The sequence below is a fragment of the Lolium rigidum genome, unplaced genomic scaffold, assembly GCF_022539505.1.
Source record: "Lolium rigidum isolate FL_2022 unplaced genomic scaffold, APGP_CSIRO_Lrig_0.1 contig_8472_1, whole genome shotgun sequence".
Lineage (NCBI taxonomy): Eukaryota > Viridiplantae > Streptophyta > Magnoliopsida > Poales > Poaceae > Lolium > Lolium rigidum.
The window spans coordinates 469798-494404 of NW_025901520.1; the positions used below are offsets into that span (position 1 = coordinate 469798).

Consider the following 24607-nt stretch of genomic DNA (forward strand, 5'->3'; position numbering starts at 1 on the left):
CGTGTGGCGAACCGCGACCAAAGGCCTGGGCCCAGGGCGCACGGTGGCCAGCTGGTGCACGTGGGGGGCTTTAGTCGCGGTTGGGCTGGCCAACCGCGACTAAAGGTGCCCGAAGGCCTTTAGTCGCGGTTGGCCAGGCCAACCGGGACTAAAGCCCCTCCCCTATATATACCGATCCAGGAGCCAACACTTAGCCATTTGGAGCCATTCTCTTCACAAACTTCACAAGTGAGTGTTAGGTTTGCTTTTGGTTCCTCTTATGCACATAAGGTGTTTGATGAAATGCCCCAAGAGCATGAAACAAACATGATATGAAGTGTTGGAGCCACACTTGAGCTTTCTCATTTATTTTTTCCTCCTCGATCGCGGTTAGCAACTTGAACCTTTGATGTGTCATTGATAAAATATGCATGTGTGTGTAGTTCATTGTTTAATTCATATTGTTTGTAGCTAGTTAGTTTAACAAATGCATGATGCATGGTTAATTATATATTTTATATTATAATAATGCAGATGAATCGGCAATGGATGTACGGTAACCGACTCTCCGGCGAGTTCAGTACGGGTTTGAAAGATTTCCTCGTAGTGGCTAATGCGAACAAGCAGGAGGGTTTTGTTATCTCGTCCATGTGTTAAGTGTAAGAATCGGAAGGGTTACTCTTCCTCAAGAGATGTTCACATGCACCGCTTCGGCACGGTTTCATGCCAAGCTATAATTGTTGGACCAAGCATGGAGAAAGAGGGGTTATAATGGAAGAAGATGAAGAAGGGGATGATTTCAATGATGAAAGCTATCTTTCTCATTTCGGTGATACTTTCATGGAGGATGCTGAAGGTGAAGGGGAAGGTGAAGGGGAAGGTGAAGAAGAGGCACGTGATGATCCCGTTGATGATCTTGGTCGGACCATTGCCGATGCACGGAGACGCTGCGAAACCGAAAAAGAGAGGGAGAATTTGGATCGCATGTTAGAGGATCACAGGAAGGCGCCGTACCCGGATGCGATGATGGTCCGAAAAAGCTGGGCTGCACACCTGGATTTGCTGAGATGGAAGGCACGAGCGGGTGTAGCCGACTCGGCATTTGAAAACTTGCTGAAAATGTTGAAGAATATGTTTCCAAAGAATAACGAGTTGCCCGCCACTACGTACGAAGCAAAGAAGGTTGTCTCGCCCTCTAGGTTTAGAGGTTACGAAGATACATGCATGCATCAACGATCGCATCCTCTACCGCGGTGAATACGAGAATTTGAATGAATGCCCGGTATGCACCGCATTGCGTTATAAGATCGAGGCGATGACCCCGGTGACGATGTTGAGGGCCGAAACCCGGAAGAGGGTTCCCGCCAAGGTGATGTGGTATGCTCCTATAATACCACGGTTGAAACGTCCGTTCGGGAACAAAGAGCATGCCAAGTTGTTGCGATGGCACAAAGAGGACCGTAAGTCGGACGGGGAGTTGAGACACCCCGCAGATGGAACGCAATGGAGAAAGATCGACGAGAGAGTTCAAAGATTTTGCAGCTGACGCAAGGAACATAAGATTTGGTCTAAGTACGGATGGCATGAATCCTTTTGGCGAGCGAGCTCCAGCCATAGTACCTGGCCCGTGACTCTATGCATCTACAACCTTCCTCCTTGGTTGTGCATGAAGCGGAAGTTCATTATGATGCCGGTGCTCATCCAAGGTCCGAAGCAACCCGGCAACGACATCGATGTGTACCTAAGGCCATTAGTTGATGAACTTTTACAGCTGTGGGGCAGACCTGGTGTCCGTGTGTGGGATGAGCACAAAGAAGAGGAATTTGACCTACGAGCGTTGCTTTTCGTAACCATCAACGATTGGCCTGCTCTTAGTAACCTTTCGGGACTGTCAAATAAGGGATACAATGCATGCACGCACTTGCTTACATGAGACCGAAAGTGTACATTTGCCAAATTGTAAGAAGAACGTGTACCTTGGGCATCGTCGATTTCTTCCGAAAGGTCATCCGATGAAGAAAGAAAGGCAAGCATTACAACGGCAAGGCAGATCACCGGCCGAAGCCTGCGGAACACACTGGTGCCGAGGTATTTGATATGGTCAAGGGTTTGAAAGTCATCTTTGGAAAGGGTCTCGGCGGACAATCGGTTCCGAAGGGAGCCGACAGGCACGTAGCCATGTGGAAGAAGAAATCTATATTCGGGAGCTAGAATATTGGAAAGTCCTAGAAGTCCGCTCTCGCAATCGACGTGATGCACGTTACGAAGAATATTTGCGTGAACATCCTAAGCTTCTTGGGCGTGTATGGGAAGTCAAATGATACAAAGGAAGCACGGCAGGACCAGCAAAGTTTGAAAGACCACGATGACCGAGCATCCGGAACGGTTTCAAGGTCGTGCCGCCTACGCTCCGACCAAAGAAGAGAAGGTCATCTTTTTTGAATGCCCGAGCAGTATGAAGGTCCCGTCAGGATTCTCGTCCAATATAAAGGGAATAATAAACATGGCGGAGAAAAAGTTCCAAAACCCGAAGTCTCACGACCGCCACGTGATTATGACGCAATTGCTTCCGATTGCTTTGAGGGGCTCCTGTCGGAAAATGTTCGAGTAGCCATTGTGAAGCTATGTGCATTCCTCAATGCAATCTCTCGAAGGTAATCAATCCAGAAGTTCTACCACGGTTACGGAACGATGTGATCCAATGTCTTGTCGGTTTCGAGTTGGTGTTCCCGCCATCCTTCTTCAATATTATGACGCACCTCCTGGTTCACCTAGTCGATGAGATTTCCATTCTCGGTCCTGTATTTCTACACAATATGTTCCCCTTCGAGAGGTTCATGGGAGTATTAAAGAAATATGTTCGTAACCGTGCTAGGCCGGAAGGAAGCATCGCCAAGGGCTATGGAAATGAGGAGGTAATTGAGTTTTGTGTTGACTTTGTTCCCGACCTTAAGCCGATTGGTCTTCCTCGATCGCGGCACGAGGGGAGACTAAGTGGAAAAGGCACGATCGGAAGGAAATCAATGATATGTATGGACGGCCATTCTCCGATCGAAGCACACCACACAGTTCTGACCAATTCCAGCTTGGTGGCTCCGTACTTTGAGAAACACAAGAATATTTTACGCTCGGACAACCCTGGGAAGCCTGAATCCTGGATTAGGAAGGCCCACATGGAGACTTTCGGTAGTTGGTTGAGAAAACATTTAATGAGTGACAATAAGGTTGTAGATCAGCTGTACATGTTGGCCAAGACACCATCTTCGACTATAACGACTTTCCAAGGGTACGAGATAAATGGGAATACATTTTACACGATCGCCCAAGATAAAAAGAGCACCAACCAAAACGAGTGGTGTCCGCTTTGATGCGAGCAACCGAGAATGGGCAAAAGGTCACATATTATGGTTACATAGAGGAGATATGGGAACTTGACTATGGACCCTCCTTTAGGGTCCCTTTGTTCCGGTGCAAATGGTTCAAGCTAACGGGAGGTGGGGTAAAGGTGGACCAGCAATACGGAATGACAATGGTGGATTTCAACAATCTTGGTTACCTTGACGAGCCATTCGTCCTAGCGAAAGATGTCGCTCGGGTTTTCTATGTGAAGGACATGAGTAGCAAACCGAGGAAACGGAAAGATAAGAAAACGATCGGTACATCATGCGATGATCCAAAGCGCCACATTGTTCTTTCGGGGAAAAGAAACATCGTGGGAGTGGAGGACAAGACGGACATGTCGAGAAGATTATAATATGTTTGCTGAAATTCCGCCCTTCAAAGTGAACACCGACCCAAGCATTAAGTTAAATGATGAGGATGCTCCATGGATACGGCACAATCGTAAGCAAGCGGGGACACAAGGGAAGAAATGATGTGTAATAATTTATTGTACCAAACTTTGTTGAATGAATCATGTGAATTATATTACCCGTGATGTGTTTGGTGTCCATTTTCGAATGATTCAATTGACTCGAGATAGCACCGATGATACATGAAATTTGGAGTGACTAAGTCATACTCCCGCATACATGAAATTTGGAGTGACTAAGTCATACTCCTGCATATAGGAAATTTGGAGTGACTAAGTCATACTCCTACATACATGAAATTTGGAGTGATTTAGTCATACTCCTGCCTAGGCGTATAATATGCATACTCGTAGTCTTCATAGCCGCCGCCATTGTACCGGTAGTCGTCGCCTTCTAAGTTGCCGGCGTCATCGTCGGCTGCTCGTCGTCGCCGTCGTCGGGCGGCGCTCGTGGCTCGAAGCGAGGGTAGCGCAGGCGGGGGATATCGCCGGCCGTGATGTAGTCCATGACGCTCCGCGAGTCCGGCCGTACCACCATAGCCGACGGCCGGCCTCGTGGAAGTTTCCGGGAGGCGGACCGTCCTCCTCATACTCGGCGAGCGCCCTCTCACGCCGATTGATGAAGAAGGCGTCCCAAGTATGCTCGGTTATCGGGATGCCGGCGAGGATTCATCCGCTGCTCCGGCGTGAGGTCGAGGTAGTAGTGGTTCGTGATGGCCGCCGGCGCGCGGTACCCGAGGGACGGGAGGGACCGGCACGCCGCCGGCGCTTAGGCTCCGGCCGGCGAGGGACGCGGTAGCCCGGAGGGCAAGGGTAGTTCGAGGCGCAAAGCTCCTCCACCTGCCGGTAGGTTAGAGTGGGTGCGGTGGAAGCCATGAGAGAGCGATGAGAGATTGTAGAGATGTGATGCTGGCCAAGCCGGGCTACCTATATGTAGTGACAAATGGCGGGAAAAATGGGAGCGGGAAGACAGGAGGCGGGAAGAAAGAGGCGGGGAGAAAGTGGCGGGAAGAAATTGGCGGGAAAAAATTGGCGGGAAGAAAGAGGCCGGAAGAAATTGGCGGGAAACAATTGGCGGGAAGAAAGAGGCGGGAAGACCAGGGAAGAAATGGCGGGAAGACGAGGAGGGAAGAGGGGGTCGGCGGAAAGAGGCGGGAAGAGGGGGCCAACGAACTTTTGAATTGAATTAGTTTTATTTTTATGAATTTTTTGATAATTTGTATTTTTAAATTTTTGAATTGAATTAGTTTTATTTTTCTAAATTTTTTGATATATTATTTGTATTTTTAAGATTTTGAATTGAATTAGTTTTATTTTTATGAATTTTTTGATATATTATTTGTATTTTTAAGATTTTGTATTGAATTAGTTTTATTTTTATGATTTTTTTGATATATTATTTGTATTTTTAAGATTTTGAATTGAATTAGTTTTATTTTTATGAATTTTTTGATATATTATATGTATTTTAAACATTTTGAATTGAATTAGTTTTATTTTTCTTAGTTTTTTGGTATATTATTTGTATTTTTAAGATTTTGAATTGCATTAGTTTTTTTTTCTGATTTTTTGATATATTATTTGTATTTTTAAAATTTTGAAATGAATTAGTTTTATTTTTCTGATTTTTTTGATATATTATTTGTATTTTTAAGATTTTGAAAAAGAAAAGTATTTTGAAAAATACCTTTAGTCGCGGTTGGCATGGCCAACCGCGACTAAAGGTCGTTGCGCGCGGGAACGAAAAACCCGGCGAAAAAATCCTTTAGTCGCGGTTGGTCTGGCCAACCGCGACTAAAGGGTACCCTTTAGTCGCGGGTCGCCTCCCCAACCGCGACTAAAGGTGTGGGTTATAAATACGCGCGCGACACGCCTGAGCGGCCAGTTCCTCTTCTTCTCCGCGCGAACGAATCTGCAGCGAAGCCCTGCCCCGATCCACCGCCGCCGACCGTCGCCGCGCCCGAGCCGCCGACCGTCGCCGCGCGCCGAGCCGCCGACGCCAACGACGCCGCCGCCCCGCCGTTGCCGCGCGCATCCCCCGTACGTCGACGATTTCTCGCCGCGCCCTTCTGACGTAACCGCGCCCACGCACCGGCTGCATGCGCCGCCGGCCGCACTCGCCGCGCCCGCCCCGCACTCGCCGACGCCGCCGCACTCCACACGCGTCGCGCCTGCACGCGCTGCCGCCCCTCTCGATCCCGGCCGCCGGCAGTCACCGCGCGCGCGCCGCGCGCTCTCGGCGGCGCTGCACAGAGAGAGCAAGGAGAGAGAAGGGCCAGGGGCGCCTGGCCCACTTTTTTTTTTGTTTTTTTGTTTTTTTGTTTTTTTTAACTAATTAAATTTGTAACTTAATTAAATTGTAACTTAACAAATAAATAATTAACTTAACAAATAAATAATTAACTTAAGAAAAAATTAACTTAACAAATAAATAATTAACTTAACAAAAAAATAACTTAACATGAATTAGTTATTTTACGGAACCGGTACCCCGCGCGTCAAACGGAACCGGTACGTACCCCGCGCGTCAAACTTAATAACGACGTCAAACCCGGTACCCCGCGCGTATACGGAGGGGGCGGGGGCGGCGCTTTTTTGTTTTTTTAGAGATGGAGAGAGAGACATGCATGCACACACCGACCCCGCGCGTATACGGAGGGGGTGTGGTGAGGGCCACCGTCCTTTCGCCATCGCCGCCCCTTTCGCCACCGCCCTTTCGCCACAGCCACCGCCCTTTACCACCGCCACCGCCCCCTTTCGCCACCGCCGGGATTAATTAGTTTTAATTTTAACTATACACTTAACAAAAAAAACTTAAAACTTTGTAACTTATAACAAAAAACTTAAAACTTTGTAACTTATAACCGCCACCTCCGCCCGGCCGCCGCCGTAAGTCGTCGCCGCCCGTGCACGCACAACGAGACGCCGGCCGCGCGCCGCCGCGCGCGCACGAGACCGCGCCGTCTCTCGTTTGCCCAACCGGTTCACGTCGCCCTTCCCCCCCTCGCCACGGCACTTGTCCGATGAATCCGCCGCGACACCCTCTCCCACCCCTTCCTCGCCCTCTCCTTTTGCCACCGCCCTTTCGCCACCGCCACCGCCCTTGTTCACTTAATTAATTTGTTTTGACTACATGTTTTCAGGACTGACATATGGCGGACGATAGAGCTGACCCGATTCTGGACAACTATGATCCGGACGCTGAAGACCATATGTTCGGCATCATAAATGGTGATATTCCATTTGTGCCGACCGGAGAAGAAGAAGATGATATCTCTTCTTATCTGAACCTTGAGGGTGAAGATGAAGGGCGCCGTCAGCAAGATGATGCCGAAGAAACGTCGATAAACGACGATCTTCAATTGGAAGTAGCAACCACCTCCGGCGCCGAGGTATATATATATACATATTGAGCGTCCGGTGATACAACTAACCGATTTGAATAAATGTGTGTGTACTAACGCGCGCGACTCTCTTTCTTATTTTAGCCCTCGGCCGGATCGTCGAAAAAATCGAGTACGTCGTCAAAGCGTGGCGCAACCAAGACGATGAAAGCAGGAGAAACATGCACCATCGATGTTGTCGACGAAGCAACCGGCAGGCCGCCGGAGCCCGAGCAAGAACGCCACCAAGTTTGTCGGCCAATGCGGAGCCGTTGTTAGAGACAACGTCTCGATCACCCGCCAGGAGTGGAATGAGCCAAAGAAGGCACGTGTTGGTTTCACTTTTGTCGATAAGAGAGAAAAAAAGATTGCTTCAACAAGCTTATGGAACATTTCGTTCTACCTCCGAATACCGCAAATACGATGAGGAGGGTAACAAGATTGCGGAAAACAAGGAGAGGCGCAAGCTAGTCAAACAGTTCGCTCTTTCTAGGATGGCCAACGCATTCCGGAAATACAAGCAAAATCTAGCCCATGACTTTGTCAACCAGGGCAAGACTCCGAATTTCAAAGGACAATATGAGAAACTGCAACATGATTGGCCAGAATTTGTGAAGCAAAAGAAATCGGAGCAGTTCCTTGAACTATCGAAAAAAATAAGGAAAATGCGGCCAAGAAGGAGTACAATCATAAAATGGGGCCAGGAGGGTATCGCTTTTGGCAGCCTAAGTGGGAGAAGATGGAGAACGAGCTGAGGGCGCGAGGAATCCGTCCAGTGACGGAGGGATGGGACCCAAGGGCCAAAAGCCGGTGGTACGGGCATGGGGGATCGCCGAACCCGGAGACAGGGGAGTGTGTTTACCGGGGCAAAATAATTACACCCACCAAAAAGCTTATTGAGGCAATGAGGGAGGCTCAAGAGGGGAGGATCAGGTTCAACGGAGAGAACGACGCCCGACAAAAGCCCTCGGGAACCACCGAACACGGAGGACGTATACGAGGCATGGGGCCCATTCCGTGGAAAATAGGGTTCCCCCGAACGATGACCCGTACGGTTACGAAGCCGTAAGAGAAAGATGGATCGGGATGCGGATGTTGTGGCGAAGTTGGTAACGGAAATGGATGTGATGAAGAAAACCGTGAGTGTACTAGTCGCCGAAAGAGATGCAGCTCGGGCGCAGCATGCCGAAGATCATCCAATGGATCTCGGAAGCCGGCAGCGGAGAAGAAGCGGCGTGGCTTCCACGGAGGCCTCACCGGCCGGTGCACCGACGATAGAAATTACTGCACCGGAGCCTCCGGTGGTCGAAATTACTGCACCGGAGCCTCCTCGCTACCCCGTGGACGATATAAAGGAGATGAAAGCATGTCATCCGTATTATCCTATCGGGAACATGTCCATGAAGGTAGCCATCGGCAGTGCTTTACCACCTGGAGCACTCCACCACAACAACCCCATTCAAGATGGCTATGCTCGTGTGACGGTGGAGGAGATAGTCCAAGGGTTTGAGGACCCGGACATTGACATTGCTACACCCGAAGGGGTGAAAAGACTTGGAGATGTCAAGCGCCAGTTCATTCTATGGCGAGAAAAAATTTATCAAGTTTCCGGGCGAGGCGCCAACAAGTCCACCCCCGTACGGTGGTGGTGGTGGCGGTGGCGGTGACGGTGGCGGTGGCGGTGGCGGTGACGGTGGCGGTGGCGGTGACGGTGGCGGTGGTGCTTCACCTAATACACCTCATTCACGTCGGCCGACGCCGCCGCCCCCGGTCCTCGTCCGGCGGGTGATCGGACACCGGTACCGCCCCCAATCCACCTCCGGCGAAGAAGCGAAGCAGTCCCGGGTTATTAACCCGGACCCTTACGTACCTAAGAAAACAAAGGTACCGGAGGTATCACTGAAGCCTCTCCCCAGGAGGCCTTGGGAAAGTAGTGCCGAGGAAGTCGAGGCGGGCGCGGCTGCTGATTTAGAGAAATGGAAGGCGAGCGTCAAGAAGAAAATAGAGGGCGAGCCCAAGCCGGTATATTCCGACAAGGAAAAGCAGTGGGCTAAGTCATTTTTGAACACACCGTCCCAAGCCGCGAAGAATCTGCTCGACGACTATTTACGTGAACTTCGTAGGCAAGCACTCGCGTTCAAGAACAGGAAAGAGTTGGCGGAGAAGAAAGCCTTGAAGGACGAGGCCGAGTCAAAATTAGAAAGGGGGAAAGAAGTTGCCCAGCTCGGGAACAAAGTAAACAATCGATCGCCCCGCTCATAGTGCAAGCCGCCGATCCGGATGCCCCCGATATCATAGCAGCTGCGGCAGCACATGGATTGACCGTAACGAGTGCCGGAGAACAAGCGGCCGAGTTAGGTATCACTCTTCGTGCACCGCTAGGCCTTGATGAGGCGCCAATGAAGGACGTAGTATTTACATATGTGAAGAATGGCCCTCTCGTCGAGCCTGCGCAGAAGGGGATCTACCTCGACAAATGCTAGGTCTCGCTAAATTGGTACAAGGGTTACATAAAACATAAAAACGCCAAAGAGTATATCTATGCGGAAGTTAGATATGAGCATCACTTCAAACATTACCGGGTACAAATTCCTCCGAGTGAATTGTTCCAACTGTTCAATCTGCGCGACCTCGACAAATCTATCATCGGTTGCTACGTTACGTAAGTGATTTATTAATTTCTACCCCATCTCGTTCATTGCCTCGCACCTGTCCTAACTATCTTGTTGTGTACGCTATTATGCGGAATGAAGAAGCGGGAAATGCGAATAAGGAACATCCATGATGTTGGGTTCATTGACCCACACATCGTTAATTCACATGTGTTAGAACACCACCCCGCCGACGTGGAGGATGACCTGTGGCGGTTTATTAGAAAACGAGCAACAGAAAAGTGATATTCTATTTCCTTACCATTTTGGGTGAGTGTTTCGTCTTGAGCACATTCTCTTTTGTTTACTCCATGCATGGTATGTGGCTAATCGATGAGTTATGCATGATTCGTGCATGTATCGTGTCCGCAGGTTCCACTGGATTCTTATGGTAATTAAAGTTCGGACCTCCTCGGTTCTCGTCCACGACTCTCTGAATATGGATCCGGCGCTTTGGGGCGACATGAGAAAAATGATGCAAAAGTAATTATTTTCATTCATTTGCGCTCTATATCGATCGGCCTATTTCGTTCATCATTTCCTAATATCAAGTAACTGATTAATAACTCTCTTGTTTATTTAATTTTCTTTGCCTCGTAGGGTTTGGAGACGGTTCGTAGATACCAAGGTCGGTGAATTCAAAAAGGAGCTACATTTTAAAATGGTAGTGCCGACGACTGGGGATATTCAGCCACCGGGGACCAATCTATGTGGATACTATGTTTGTGAGAGGATCCGGAGATACCGCAATGAGCGGGACCGGACGTGTGAGAACAACATCCCGAGGAATAACCTCCGGAAGACGCTTAGTCCGAAGCTCGCTTCCGACCACTTCAAGAGGAACTAGCTGGATGGTTGGCGAGGGAAGTCATCGATCCTAGAGGAGAACACTATTACGATGACGTAGAACTTTATATGCACCAGAATTTGTAACTAACTTGTTCAAAATTGTATATGGTCATCCGATATTGAATATATATTGTATATGGTCATCCGATATTGAATATATATTGTATATTCCTCTTGAATTCCTTTTGGTTCTAATTTCAAATTTGTTTGAAATTGTACATTCATATGCATGTATGTATACAGTACCGTAGAATATGTGAAACTCCTTCAAAATTAAAACCCAAAAGAAATAAAACAATACAAATTAAAAAGAAACCAGATTTAGGGGAGGGGGCTAAAACCCTAAACCCTGCGGAGGCCTTTAGTCGCGGTTGGCCGGAAGAACCGCGACTAAAGGTCCTCCGCCTCAGCGCTCGCTCTGCGGCCCACGTGGACGGGCCTTTAGTCGCGGTTCGTAAGGAACCGCGACTAAAGGGGGGGGGGGGCCTTTAGTCGCGCTGCTTTGGTCGCGGTTGGGCCACCGCGACTAATGGCAGTTGCCAACCGCGACCAAAGCCCTTTTTTCCACCAGTGGAGTATTTTGATGCATGTAAATAGTTGTCGTCGCCCTGTTGAACAAAGCCCAAATTAAAGTACCAGCCGCGCCAAACTAATTAAAAGCCTTGGACCGTCACCAATACTAAATAAAGGCCTTGCGTTTTGCTTGCTTGATTTTTGTTGTTGTTCAGTTTATATTATTTTGCCACTGGACACTAAACTCTAAACCGGTAGAAAAATATATTAACTTGAGTAATTTGTGCTGTCATAGCATTCAATTTTATTTTTCTTTGATTTAACTCACTTGAGATTCATTAAAAGTTTTGGCACTTAAAGTATTTCCCTTATCACAAAGACCATACACAACATCAAACATGTTACCAATTTGTCATACACATGGCCATTGATATCATAAATTTGTTGTCTCAGGTACAATGCAAAGTGAATACCACAATAAAATAAGGCAAATGAACTTTATCTGCAGTGAAATAAGCAAAAAAAAAAAATAACGAACTGATTGGGAGGTATCATACAGAAAATATTGTGAAAATAAAACGCAGTGAATTAGGTACGTATATTTTCTTCATGTGCCGACGAAATTCTGGTGAAGAGGCCTCATGAAATGCAATCTTCTATAGCTTAGCTATAAGAAGCATGGTATGGTTGTTAATTTGTCCACTAATCTTCAAAATTTATATGTAATACATCATTCACCACGTGATGCCAAGTAGGCTGATACCAAAAATTAATAAGTCATTGTTAAAAAAAACTTAGAAAAATTGTCATAAGTTAAAATTAGTTTTATTACACACCATCAGTTAAAATTAGTCGGCCATAGTAGCACATTGAAAAATGACTTAGTGAACAAAACATTTCCAGATCAGAAAATTGGAGTGATAAAACATACCACTCGAGAAATAAGATTAACCAACATAAATCTTGCATAGCTAATCGTAGTGATTACTCGGGAAATAAGTTTGTACCATATATCATTCACCACGTATCACATTTGGAGATTCATGCACCTACAGACGATGGATCAATAAACGGTGTCTCACATACATAGTTACCATTGATTACTCGCCTTATTGACATTCATAAACATCGATAATAGACAACAATCAACTAGAAAATGAACATAAAAATGGTTACACACCAAGTACAACCAATTAGTCGTACCCTTTTTTCGAAAAATCAACCTGTCTATTGATAACCATTCATAGCGTACAAGAACACAAAAGGTAATAAAGATTACAAATAGTACCATAGACCACCTAGCAACAAATACACACACTGCCACGAGCCAAAGGCGTGTCGACATCCTCATCCCTCCATCACTGAAGTCAGGCAAAGCTTTTCGTAGTAGAGTTTTTCAATCGCACCATACAAACGAAAAGTCGTGGTGCTAAGGCTGCAAAGAACCAACGCACCAGAGCAACAACCATCGTCAAAGATGAGACATGTTGATCGAAAGAGACAAACCTAAAACCACACCAATGAAAACCGACTGAATTTCATAAGTTCTAGGGGACATGAAACTCCACGCGCCCTTTGCTGGCGCTTGAAGCACCAACGAAGCGTAGGTAAGGCGGAGAGGACCTTATTCCGACTTTAAGATGTAGCCACCACCTCGACATATCGAAGAAGGCACTAAAAATAACCTAAACAAAGAACAAAAATCCTCTCGTCGCCGACGGGGCATGGCCCGTCTTGGGTCCAAAAGCCCCAAGCCAAGCAGAGACGGAGCGAACCATCGGTATCACCGACGAGGGGGGGGGGGACCCTAAATTGGTTTTAGAAGTCACCTCACGTCACCCCGCTCAGCGTCTCGCGTGGCAACTTCTCTCTTATTCCCCTTACTCCTAGTCGTATTGTTATTGGAGTTGTACTTGTGTTACACACTAGAGAATTAATAATGAGATAAAAACGAAAGTTACCAAGTTCTTAAGTTTTTTTGATACAAAACATGCATGCATGCACGGTGTCTCCCATACATAGTTCAGATTTCTATATAGTTACTCATGATTACTCGCCTTTTACTTTCTCCCATACATGCTTGCTGAGAACGAAGTTGGGGCTCCGTTGAATGACGTCACATGTTTCATTGGTGTTGCTTCGACTTAAGCCAACGCATGCAACTCGAAGGCGCATGAAACACACACGTAAACTGCTGATAGCCAGTCTCATGACCAGACGAATCCACGATGGATGCAAGCGTATGACCTATGCGTCCCCTCTCCCGAATGTGCTTGCTCAAGGACTCTAACGTTGTATATGATGCCCCCCATAGGGGGCCTCACAGCGCTCAGCGCACGTGAGCCGTCGGATCTTTCCATGGGCGCATCTCATCCGTTGATTCGTGGCCAGCGTTGGTATAGAAGGGAGCAGCTCACGGTTGAAACCCTAGCCGCTTTTCCCCACACCCGCGCGGCTGCTTCGCCTCCTCCCGTCGCCGCTCGCGCCGCCTCGCTTCGCTCTTCCCCAGTCAGCCTCCTCGTCCAGCAGGCCTCCCGCTCTTCTCCTCAGCGTCCACGCCACCGCCACGCGGGAGCGGCGCGCGGGGCCTGCGCCCTCGCACTTCCCCAGGCGACGCCCGCGCCGGCCGCCTCCTGCAGATCCCCAGGCGATGCCCGCTCTGGCCGCTTCCTGCACGTCCCCGCGCGGCAACCGCCCCGCCTGCTGCACGTCCTCGCACGACAACCGCCCGCCTGCTGCACGTCCCCACGCGACGCCCGCCTCCTGTATGTCCCCGCGCGAGGCCTGCACCGGCCGCCTCCTGTACGTCCCCATGCGCCGCCCGGGCCGACCGCCTCTTGTACGTCCCCGCGCGACACCCGCGCCGGCCTCCTCCTGCACGGCCCGTGCTATTCAGGTTAGATGTCTTCCTCTGCATCTTGACATGTCTGCATATGAACAGAAATCTGTTGCAGCATTAATATGTACCGATGGATATGGATTGGCTTCAAGCCATTGCGTGCAGCAACGATTAATCAGGAGAAGACCTGTAACTAAACCATTCCTTGAAGATCTATAAACAGTGGCCCATTCCAATGAATGAAATACTCGCTACTCAGCCTTCTGGCGTGCGATGTGGCCTGAAAATAATACCCGGTTGTTCCCTTTTTTACAAGTTTAGTACGTTTGAGTAGTTCACATGCCAACATGAAACAGCATGTATTTGCATATGCCTCATTGATTTCCGAATTTCACATTTTCAGTTACTTTTTTTTTCTATATATTAACATATCTTTGGTAAGACCTGAACAACAGATTCTTTTTCATCCTTTTTTGGATTTCAGATATATCTTATTAGTACTTTTGTTCTTAGAAGGATAAAGCTCTATTTTCATCCTGAAATATATTATTTGAAGTTTTTTTGTTTTTCACTTCTAGCACGTTGTTTCAGATTACTCACGAGCTTTACTATTTCCATGCAGATTCTACTCTGAAGTAATTATGCGCAATAATGTCAAGGAACAGCTCGATAGAACATCAGATGAAGGAACCGTCCTCCACTTACCATACAACCAGTGAGTGGTGCAGGTATCTGAAGGTATATATGATGCCCCCATAGGGGGCCTCACAGCGATCCTTGCACGTGAGCCGTCGGATCTTCCTTGCGACGAATCTCGGTCGTCCGTTTTTCTTCACTGTGACATATAAAAGCGGCAGCCCAAGTTAGAAGCCCTAGCCGCCGCTGCCCAATGCCCTCACGCTTCGCCTCCTCTCCCAATCCCACCACGTCTCTCCTGCTCCTCCCTCCTCGGCGACCATGCCGGGATGCGGAGAAGGGGGGCGTTGGGGCGCCTCGGGAGGAACAGATAGTGGCCGGAAGAGCAGCGCAGGTCGGCGGAGCAGTGCAGCCGCGCCGCCGCTGCCCGTCGTGCGGGAGGAGCAGCTGGTAGCCGGCAGAAGCAGCGCATCCCTCTCCTACCTCCGCCACCGCGTGCTCTCGCACCACCTCTCGTTCTGCATCGTCCTCCCCCGCTGGCTCTCTCCCCCTCCTCTCTGCCCCCAGTCCTCTGTCGGCTGCCACACGCCGGAGGAACCAGGATCCATGACCAGCAGCATGACCATTCGATTGGAGGATCCCAGGTTTATGTCTCTCCTTTTCTTTTTCTGCTACGCATCAACCTAGGTTCTCAGCGGTTTCCTCATATTCTTGGAACATGAGGACGTGAGATTCCAATGGGGAAGAAGACTTGTCGCCATGGCAATGGTGTTCATTTGTAGAGTAGATTGATTGTTTATTGGTTGTGCATCTGATTTTACCTTCTGTTTTTTTAGATGTATTCAGGGGTAGATTGATTGTTTATTGGTTGTGCATCTGATTTAACCCTCTGTTTTTTTCAAATGTATTCAGGGGCTACAAGAACAGTTCTGTAGAATACTTGGCCCAAATCTGACTGTTCGAGCAGGTAATGATTGTAAATATTTAGAACCCGAGCCATAGTGCATGTTGGGTTCTTTCTTTTCGTTCAAAAAATTTACTCTTGCAACGATATCTATCATGTGTTTGTTGTCATCTACTCCTGATTCATCATGTTCTAGAAAAAAACATGATAAGTTATCTTACAGGAAATGCACATCCTGGATGTGACATAATTAACATCTGATGGATATCCTCAAATCTCTTGAGCTGGAGTTCATCTATCTCATCTGAAAGGTAATTATAGTTCAATGTCAAATGTCTCATGTTTGCTTATTTTTTTGTATATGTGATTTGCTTGCATAGTCCTGAGTTTCATTGCATTGCAAGCTATCATTGATGAAATGTCTGAGTAAATTCCTATATTTTTTTTGTGAGTGATTGTTTGATACACATCGGATAATATTTCTCAGACTTCAAGCCCATGTACAGTCCTCTTGGTCCCTTCAGAAGTACCATATAAGTGCAGTGTATGTTGTGCTGATCAGAGTGTATGTTGTGCGGATCAGAGTGGGGCAGGGGCAGGGGCATATAGGGCAAAGATTAGTTTTCTATTTCGGGACAAGCTATCTTCGAAGATGGCTCCAAGGTCATCTGAGCTCTTCCATTTGGTTAGTTTTTATATCTTAACTGAAGCAGATTTTTTTTGTAGAATGCGTGTGATTTCTCCTTGATTTTTGTACTCTCTACCTTGATGAGCTAAACCTGCTGACTTTGTCTCAGAAGCCGGTCATCAGGGCACTGGAGAGACAGTGGCATCAAATATGAGCCCAGAAGAACCATCAACCTCGAGTACCAAGTCCTTTGCCGTGTAATAGTGGTTATTACATATCAGTCTTATATATCTGTTTTCCTTAATTTTCTTTGAATGACATATACTGGATGGAGTATATTTGGAGTCCAAACAAACATTGAGTAGTTGCCGTTGCAACTGCAACTGTTATATTCTATGTGGGTTGGATGGTTGTCTCTGTATGACAGATGCTTCCTTGCATGAAGATTCTCGATTGTTTATTTCTGGTGCACGTCATCTGTCTCGATCTGATGGTAGCTATCTTCCTTTGATCTGCTTGTGTACATGCTATTACATGCGTTTGACTCACCTATTTTGTATCGAGCAGATGTGACATGCTCAATTAGTGGTACATACTGTGTACTGATGCTTGCAATGGTTTTTTTAATGATGTGTAGTGATTTTTGTTACTTTAATTTTTTGTGGTTTGTAAGCCTCCTGATTCTATCATTATAATAACCTCATATCAATACTGTCGGTGTTAGTTTCCTCGCTGATAATGTGGTACCTATTCAGTCAGAATTTTCCTGGAAGAGTAAAACAGGATGACTACAATTTTAGTGTCCGGCATGTGTTTTGTATTGTTTACCAGAGCCTATGTTAGTTTACTCAAATTAGAATTATGCCTTTTAAATTATGTGACACATCTTCCTGTACACTAAGATAATTCATGTATTATAAGCAAAATAATGCAAAATCTGATTTTACTGGAATCCTTTCTCTGGTTTCATGACTTCATGGCTTTCGAAACATGTGGCCCAACACCAAGAATCATTCCTCTTAATGTTTAATTTTGTGAAATGTTAGATGCAGTAGTTTTACTGATAATGGAAGGGTCTGAGTACTTCCATTGGCAAAAAGTGTGAAGTGAATCTCAAGATAGCTTTGCTCTTTGTATCATTGTCAATTTCTTTATTTCCTTTGGAAATGACAAAATGGGGTTTGTTTTTGCAGCTTGTAGAAATTCTTAGTAAGGGAAGATTGGTTAATAAATGAATTTGTCAGTCCATATTTGAACGGCGCTTGATTGTTTCTACCAATTTTTTTACTGGAATTGAAGAGAAGCTGGTCCAACATCGTCTCAGATGGTTTGGACATATCCAACGGAGGCCTCCGGAAGCGCCAGTGCATAGCGGACAGATAAAGCGTGATGAGAATGTTAAGAGGGGTCGTGGTAGACCAAACTTGACATGGGAGGAGTCCGTTAAGAGAGACCTGAAGGTTTGGAATATCGACAAAGATTTAGCCATGGATAGGGGTGCGTGGAAGTTAGCTATCCACGTTCCGGAACCATGACTTGGTTTCGAGATCGTATGGGTTTCAGCTCTAGCCTACCCCAACTTGTTTGGGACTGAAAGGCTTGGTTGTTGTTGTTGTTGTTGTTGAATTGATTGGTGTATACCAAGGTCTTCTGCTGATACCTTCATGGTATGTTCTGCAGGTTTGCTAAGTTATGGAAAGTTATTTTTTATCTATTGAATTTAGATCCGTGAGACTTTTGTTGAAGCTGATAAGGTTATAATTAAAGTTTCCGACTAATGGATCATCATTTGTAATTCCTTTTTAGAATGTGTTTACTATCAAGTGGTATCATGTAAATGTAATCAGAACAAAAAGGACTAGCTTCTTTGCGGGAGCATGTTTCAATTCTTCGCTTAACATTTTCACTGAAACCTTGGTTTTGATAAGAAAATCTTGCTATTTATGGTTTTGGTAGTTAAGTTGAAGTTCAATAAAGAATATGACCTGAGTTGGACAGAAAGTGTTGAGCAGGTACGTAATCATCCTGATAGAAATAATAAACTCACCTCTACTTCAGTTGTTACTTCCATCCTTCCTGTTTACTGCATACTCTGTCTTTATAAGCAACTCAAGCCCACTTTTTTCTTACGGTGTTTTATGGTGTTGTGGAGTAGTGTTTCATAAAATATTTATAAGCAACTCAAGCCCACTTTTTTCTTACGGTGTTTTATGGTGTTGTGGAGTAGTCGTCCTCAGTGCGGTGGAGCGTGGTGCCCCTGTTGTCCTGGCTTCCCTCCATGAGCAGCCCCAAGTATTATTTTTTTGTTTACTTTATTCATCAGTTTGTTTAAAGACTTTCTACTTCTGCAACCTGGCCATAACAAATTATGTAGTGGCCACCATAGTACTAATTGAGCAACTGATTCTTGCAGCAGATGCTATCAATATTTATGTTGATGCCAGATTCAGTAAAATGCCTAGCTCATGGAGCTATCATCTGAGGACACGGGTAGCACGCGGTTTCAGATTCTCTATTGTTTCTATATAGTCCATAACGTCTACTGAGGTTCGTCTCCAAGCATTCGGTTTTTCTTTACCCTATCTCTTTGATTGGCGGAGAAACATTCGTGGATATGTTGCTTACCTATATGTGTGCATCATGTGAAAGAAAAAGCTAGACATCAGCCAACCTCAGTGAATGCACTTTGTTCGACATAAAACATGTGAGAATGGTTCCCCAATTCTTTCCTGGATTTTTGTAGATAGTACACCTCAATGCAATGTGCTTAGATCTACATGTTTTATGGTAGGAGCATAAAAGAGAGACATGGTTGAGCTCACCATGCTCTCTAGACGGAATCATCACAAAAGGTCGCAGAAGCTGCTAGGACATTCGGGTTGGACTTTCAAAAGAAAACTCTCGAAAGTATATTTATATTGCCTACTATCCAAAATAGTTACTATACACATGTGCATACTCTTATACAAATAAACCATTTGTGGTAATTCTGCTATGCATGCCATTTTTGTCAGGATCGTGGTTTGGAACAACTTCCATCTCAAAGCTAAGGCGCGCACACAATGCGCTCAGCTACATTGATTAAGAGACTGGTATAGGAATACAAGCGAAATTCTACAGTGTTTTTTTTGTTTATATAGTTCTCTCTGAAGTAGTATCAGAAAATGTGCCTACCTTATTTTCATGTTTTTTTTCCTATTAATCATGTTATTATTGAGAATATTAATTATTGCTGACTTGGAGTTTCTTCCCATCCTAATTGACATGCATTAAGTTCATTGGTGTTTTATTTCATTTGCATAGGATGATCTAGCATGTCGATATTATGTGATTCCAGACTCCAAGAGTCGTTTGGCTGCGAGAGTGTTCCGACTTGAGATCAACACTTCATCTAAAGGACATAGCATATCTTCATTCACTGGTTAGATTCTTAATGTGTACCTCCTTCCAGTTTCTTCTACTAAATTTACTTCATGTGGTATTGCTAATAAACACCTCCAGATTTTTCGATGGTACAAAGATATTTGTTCTACTCGCATTAATTTCCTTTGTTCTACCAACTATTGTACATGCAGATTTTGGATTACAGTGCTGCCACATAGGCCTAACTTCACACATTATGGTGTTCTTGCCAAAATGGCGAGGGTAGCATGTGTAGCTCTCTTCCCGGTATTCTAGATTATGGACTGTGTGGAACAAGGTCATATTATTTGTGGTAGCCAGTAAGTTTCTCTAATAATTACAAGAAGTGGTTTCGTTTCAATGGATACTAAGCATCATGTATCTATATTAGGCTATATGGATCATTCGTATGAAAATCTTTTATACTTATTTGATACATGCGAGAGAAATGTTGCTGAAAAAATAGAGAACTTCTATTCGTCCCAAAGTAGTTTGTATGGATAAGTAGACAGTGCAGAAATCTGACTTATTGACTTTAGTTCCAAATCATCGAAAGTAATAGTAAAAATGTCGTGTTTTGAAGAAATAAATTACATCATCTCACTAATATGTGTTTTGAGTCTGCGAAGCAAAGTTAAATGTATATAATTTCCATGTACTGCAATCTGAATATTTGTAGCTTATGCTCATTCAAATAGGTTTCATCTTTCATGGTATGCTAGCTAATAGAAATTTACTTTTCCTGATATGATGCATTGTTAACTTAGTTGGAAATTCATAACTACAAAGCTTCAGCTACGTATTCCGAACAAGGTGATATTGAAGCTTGGACATACCAGAGATCAACCCGTCGAGAAGCATGTATATACCAGGAAACCAAAGAATCAGCCTAGAAGTATGCATTTTGTCCAGAACAAGCAGTGCACCTGCAATAGAAAATAATAGCCACTTATCTACCACTGCCACAAGTATCTATGTGAGCTCCAAGGAAAAACACTTAGTTACTATGGATCACTGCTGGAGTACTGTAATATCGACAATCGCTCTGTAATTCTAAGGTCCTTTCTTGGTTTGCTATCATGGCTACTATGCAGGGATAATAGTGTTTTCATATACTGTTGAGTTTAATGCTACACTATGTGCTTTGTATCGAAACATGAATATATAGATCTAGCCTGACTTGCTCATTCTTATAAGTGCATATCAGTACAGTTAACTGGTGCGTACTATCACCCTATGATGCAGACTTGAATGTACTTACATATATGTTTCTTTTTACATGCAGACTTAGTGCTGATAATCAAATGTGCATATCCCAAGTTTGAGTTAAACATCTAAATAACTGCATTCTTCTCTATATTTACAAGGACTATCGTTTTCGGTCATTGTATAACATGTATAGTTAAATGGAAGACTGAATTCCTAGGGGCATTTACAACGCAAGCGCTTAGAATGGGTGCCAAGGCTAAAGTCCCAGTCGTTATCCCTGATTCCCGTCAGACCCAAGGAATTTGGCTTTGCTTGATGCGAGAAGAGGTGTCGGGCGCTAAGGCCCTTCTCTTTCCGCACGACCAATTTGACCACAGAGGGTGCTATTTAGGACGCAATATTTTTCGTTCCATCCAGATCGTCTCAACTAACTCGACAAAATCAATCGGTGCTGCAGTTAAATCCTTTCAAGACATAGCTAAAAGGAGTGACCATTAACCATCCCATTTTTTTATTTCGGGAATAGACACTATTTTGGCTAAAAAAAAGATACCAAAATATATCTTAGAAATAGCCCAACAGCACAGACTTAGTGCCGGGTAGAAGTTAGACTAAAAGTTGAGTCTGATGGAATTGAGACTGATGGAAGGGTATGCCAGTGATTAATAGCTCATCTAGAGACCCAGATTCATGTGAAACAAGTCAGATACAATCTGGTTCAGATAAACACATTAAGATAAATACATTTTGGGTTTCCCAGTAGATGTATGCTACATAAAAGCAGCGAGTGATAGGTTGCCCCACTTTCAACCAAACTTAGTTTGGTGCATCAACCACTTGAGCATCACTAACCACTAAATAGTACCTTGACAACAGCTGCAACACTTCCTTCTCCAAGAACCAATCAGCATATGTTATTGCATTTCAACAGAAACATGACTAACCACTGAATAGTACCTGCATGTATATCAAGAATGAGCAAAAATGCAACGTAAGGTGAAGTAAAGAAAGCTAAAAGTGGTGAAATGGCCACACAAAAGGTCCTGCCCATGGAAGCAAATTATCCCATTATTTGAGACGACTCGCATACCATCAATGATGAACCAGCCTGGTTAGGTCTCATCTCAGCTAAGCCTATGCGTGCGATGACACCATCATCCTCAGTAATAAAACTAGCTTTGGTAGTTCAGCTATCAACAAACACGACACAACCCTCGGAGGTGTTCACACATAGTTAGAACATATGCACACTGAAAGTTTGCAACATGCATGTCCGCAAACCACAATTGATGCTACAAAGAAAATCTGGATACCCTACATGAAAGCCGATTAGAAAATCCCCGGCCTATTACTCGCTCCATATCTTCCCTCTTCACAGTTGCATGATACATACCCGCTTATCTCTTTCCCAATCTATACAAACAAAATCTAAAAACAACGAAAAGATAATTGTTGAAGAGTGACAAAATCAAAACTAAAGAATGAATCTAAAACAAATGACGCATATTTTGAGCGTAATAGAGAAAAATAATATGAATGAAAGGCTGAGATTGATAAACTTAAGAAATTCAGCTAAAAAATGAGAAAATCCACAAATTATATTTAATGAGACATAAAAAAGCTCACTTGTCGATGAAGGCAAATTTCCGGTCTGCTACTCTTTTGCTTGGTTTCCCTTTCTTCTCCCACTAAAACAAAGTTGAGATTAGTAACTAAGAAAATTTTAGTGAAGAACTGAGCAAATTAAAATGAAGAAATAAGCAAAACGAATTGGAGAAGAAATATTATTTCAAATGAGATAGAGAGCTCACCCCGGCTGCAGAGCGATCGCTGCTCTGCTGCTCCAACGCTTTGTTCCTCTTTCTTCTCCAACTTCTCTCTCCCACTAAAAGCACAGACTAAAGAAACCACGCGGAAGACCAGTCCAAGAAAATGTCAGGAATTTTTTTTGACCTGGAAAATGTCAGGAATCAACAACTGACTCTGAAGAAAAGTGAACAAGATTGAGAATGGATCAAGGCTGATATGAAAAACTGAAGATAATGGATCACTGAACTAAACAACCTAAGAATCTGAAGAAAGAAAGACTCAGATGGAAACTGAGAAAGAGATAATGTAACTAAAAAGCTAACGAACCACGAAAACTAATTACAGGCTGAGGAAGAATGGGTGACTGAAGTTAAGGATCCAAACTCCCCGGTTTCCTCAATCCCCCGCTCTGCGCTCCTCACACGCAGCACACCTACCCTTGTTCGTCTCTCTCAATGAAAATCACGGATCAAAACTCCCCAACCCGAACACACCATGCATAACATAGAGAAAGTCCAAAATCTCCCCACCACCGCATAATCAGGAAGCACAATAAACAGGAGCACGAGATACACTCGACACAACATCAGCTGAAAATAGGAAATCAGTGCCGGAGGAAAATCTCCCAGGATGACGCCGGCACTAGACCCCTTCGGCTGACCTGCAGCCCGCTCCCTCCACCCATCCTTGCCACCCCGCCCGCAGCCCGCTCGCCCCGCCGGTCACTGGACCTGTCTCTCCCTATGTCGGAGCTCTTGGACACACTCCGACAAGACTCACCTCCCAGATAAACAAGACGCGTGGCGAGTAAGCAGACACACAAAAGCAAACAGGTACAACAGAAACTCGAATATTTGTTTTTGCACACAAAGAGGGGTCTGGTCCGTCTGGAAGACCCCATAAAATAGCCATTAAAAGTGGCAGGATTACAACCCCTTGCAAATACTCGATCTAGGAACCTAATATTTGGAAAAAGGGGTCTACACTTTACAGAAAACATCCTACAAGAATCCAGATCAACGCAATCCAGTACAGAGGTGTCTCTGCCACTCATCACCGGCATCCTCCATGCGTCGCCGCCGAAAAACCAGAGCCAGCTGCTCAAAAGCCCTTTTCCGGCGAGAGCTCGCTTCCTCGGTCCAAACTCAAAGTAAAAGATATCAAGATGTGCACAACCTTGCAACGATCCAATGAACAACTAACGATTAAATAGGTGTTTATCATTTTGGAACGTACCGACGGGTATGCATAAGCTGTTGTCTAATCCTGTAGTGGTCTCATTACATCATATTATTACGCCTAAGATCTAATATTGTTAAGCTCGGGGTCTAATCAGTTTTACTTATTTGAAATTTCAATACGAAACCGGAGAATGTGTACAAAGGTGCGTTTCAAAATCTACGAAATGTGAAATCATATTAGCAGCTATTTTTATCATCGTCATACAAAATAAAGATGAATATGAATTTCACGGGATCGTGCGCCAAGGCGCACATTTAAATCTAGTATCTTGTAATCAAGCCTATCATGGTGCTGCAGCCAACGATTTAATTGATCCCACTCCTACAAGCTTAATTAGCCGATGGACCTAGCACTTGCGCTGGAAAACAAATAATAATAATGACATTACTTTCTTTTCTTCTGAAAAGTTAGCTAGTTAGTGCTCATAAAATGGAAAATTCTGTATTGCAATTTAACTTGCAAGTAGGAAACTAATATTTAGTTGCAAATTGACTTATATTTGGGCTAAGATCTCATATGCAACTCAACTTGTAACTGAAAAAAAAATATGAGTTGCTACCTGACTTGCAACTGAAAAAATCAGTTGTAACCCGATTTGCAACAGGCGAGAAAACTCAATTGCATGTAAACTTGCTGAACTAGAAAAATACCAATTCCCACTCGACTTGGAACTGGCCAAAAATCTGAGTTGCAACTAGACTTATAGCTTGGAAAAACTAGTTGTAACCCAACTTGCTACAAGATAAAAGTTT

At 44.9% G+C, this 24607-nt stretch overlaps 2 long non-coding RNA genes across 8 annotated transcripts; both read left to right on the forward strand.

Annotated features, from left to right (window-relative positions):
• Positions 1 to 15132: 15132 nt before the first annotated feature.
• Positions 15133 to 17489, forward strand: LOC124682315. Of its 3 annotated transcripts, XR_006996237.1 has the most exons (6): positions 15133 to 15305; positions 15574 to 15628; positions 15789 to 15876; positions 16053 to 16250; positions 16363 to 16686; positions 17387 to 17489. It is a non-coding gene; the product is annotated as an uncharacterized LOC124682315 (long non-coding RNA). The 3 variants fall into 3 exon arrangements; XR_006996238.1 differs by having other exon boundaries at positions 16366 to 17475; XR_006996236.1 differs by having other exon boundaries at positions 15135 to 15305; positions 16363 to 17475.
• A 333-nt stretch (positions 17490 to 17822) lies between these two features.
• Positions 17823 to 20851, forward strand: LOC124682316. Of its 5 annotated transcripts, none has more exons than XR_006996240.1 (7): positions 17823 to 18485; positions 18607 to 18897; positions 18985 to 19100; positions 19208 to 19285; positions 19497 to 19614; positions 19769 to 19915; positions 20363 to 20851. It is a non-coding gene; the product is annotated as an uncharacterized LOC124682316 (long non-coding RNA). The 5 variants fall into 5 exon arrangements; XR_006996243.1 differs by having other exon boundaries at positions 18607 to 18740; positions 18843 to 18897; positions 19769 to 20851; XR_006996239.1 differs by having other exon boundaries at positions 19769 to 20851.
• The last annotated feature ends 3756 nt before the right edge of the window (positions 20852 to 24607 follow it).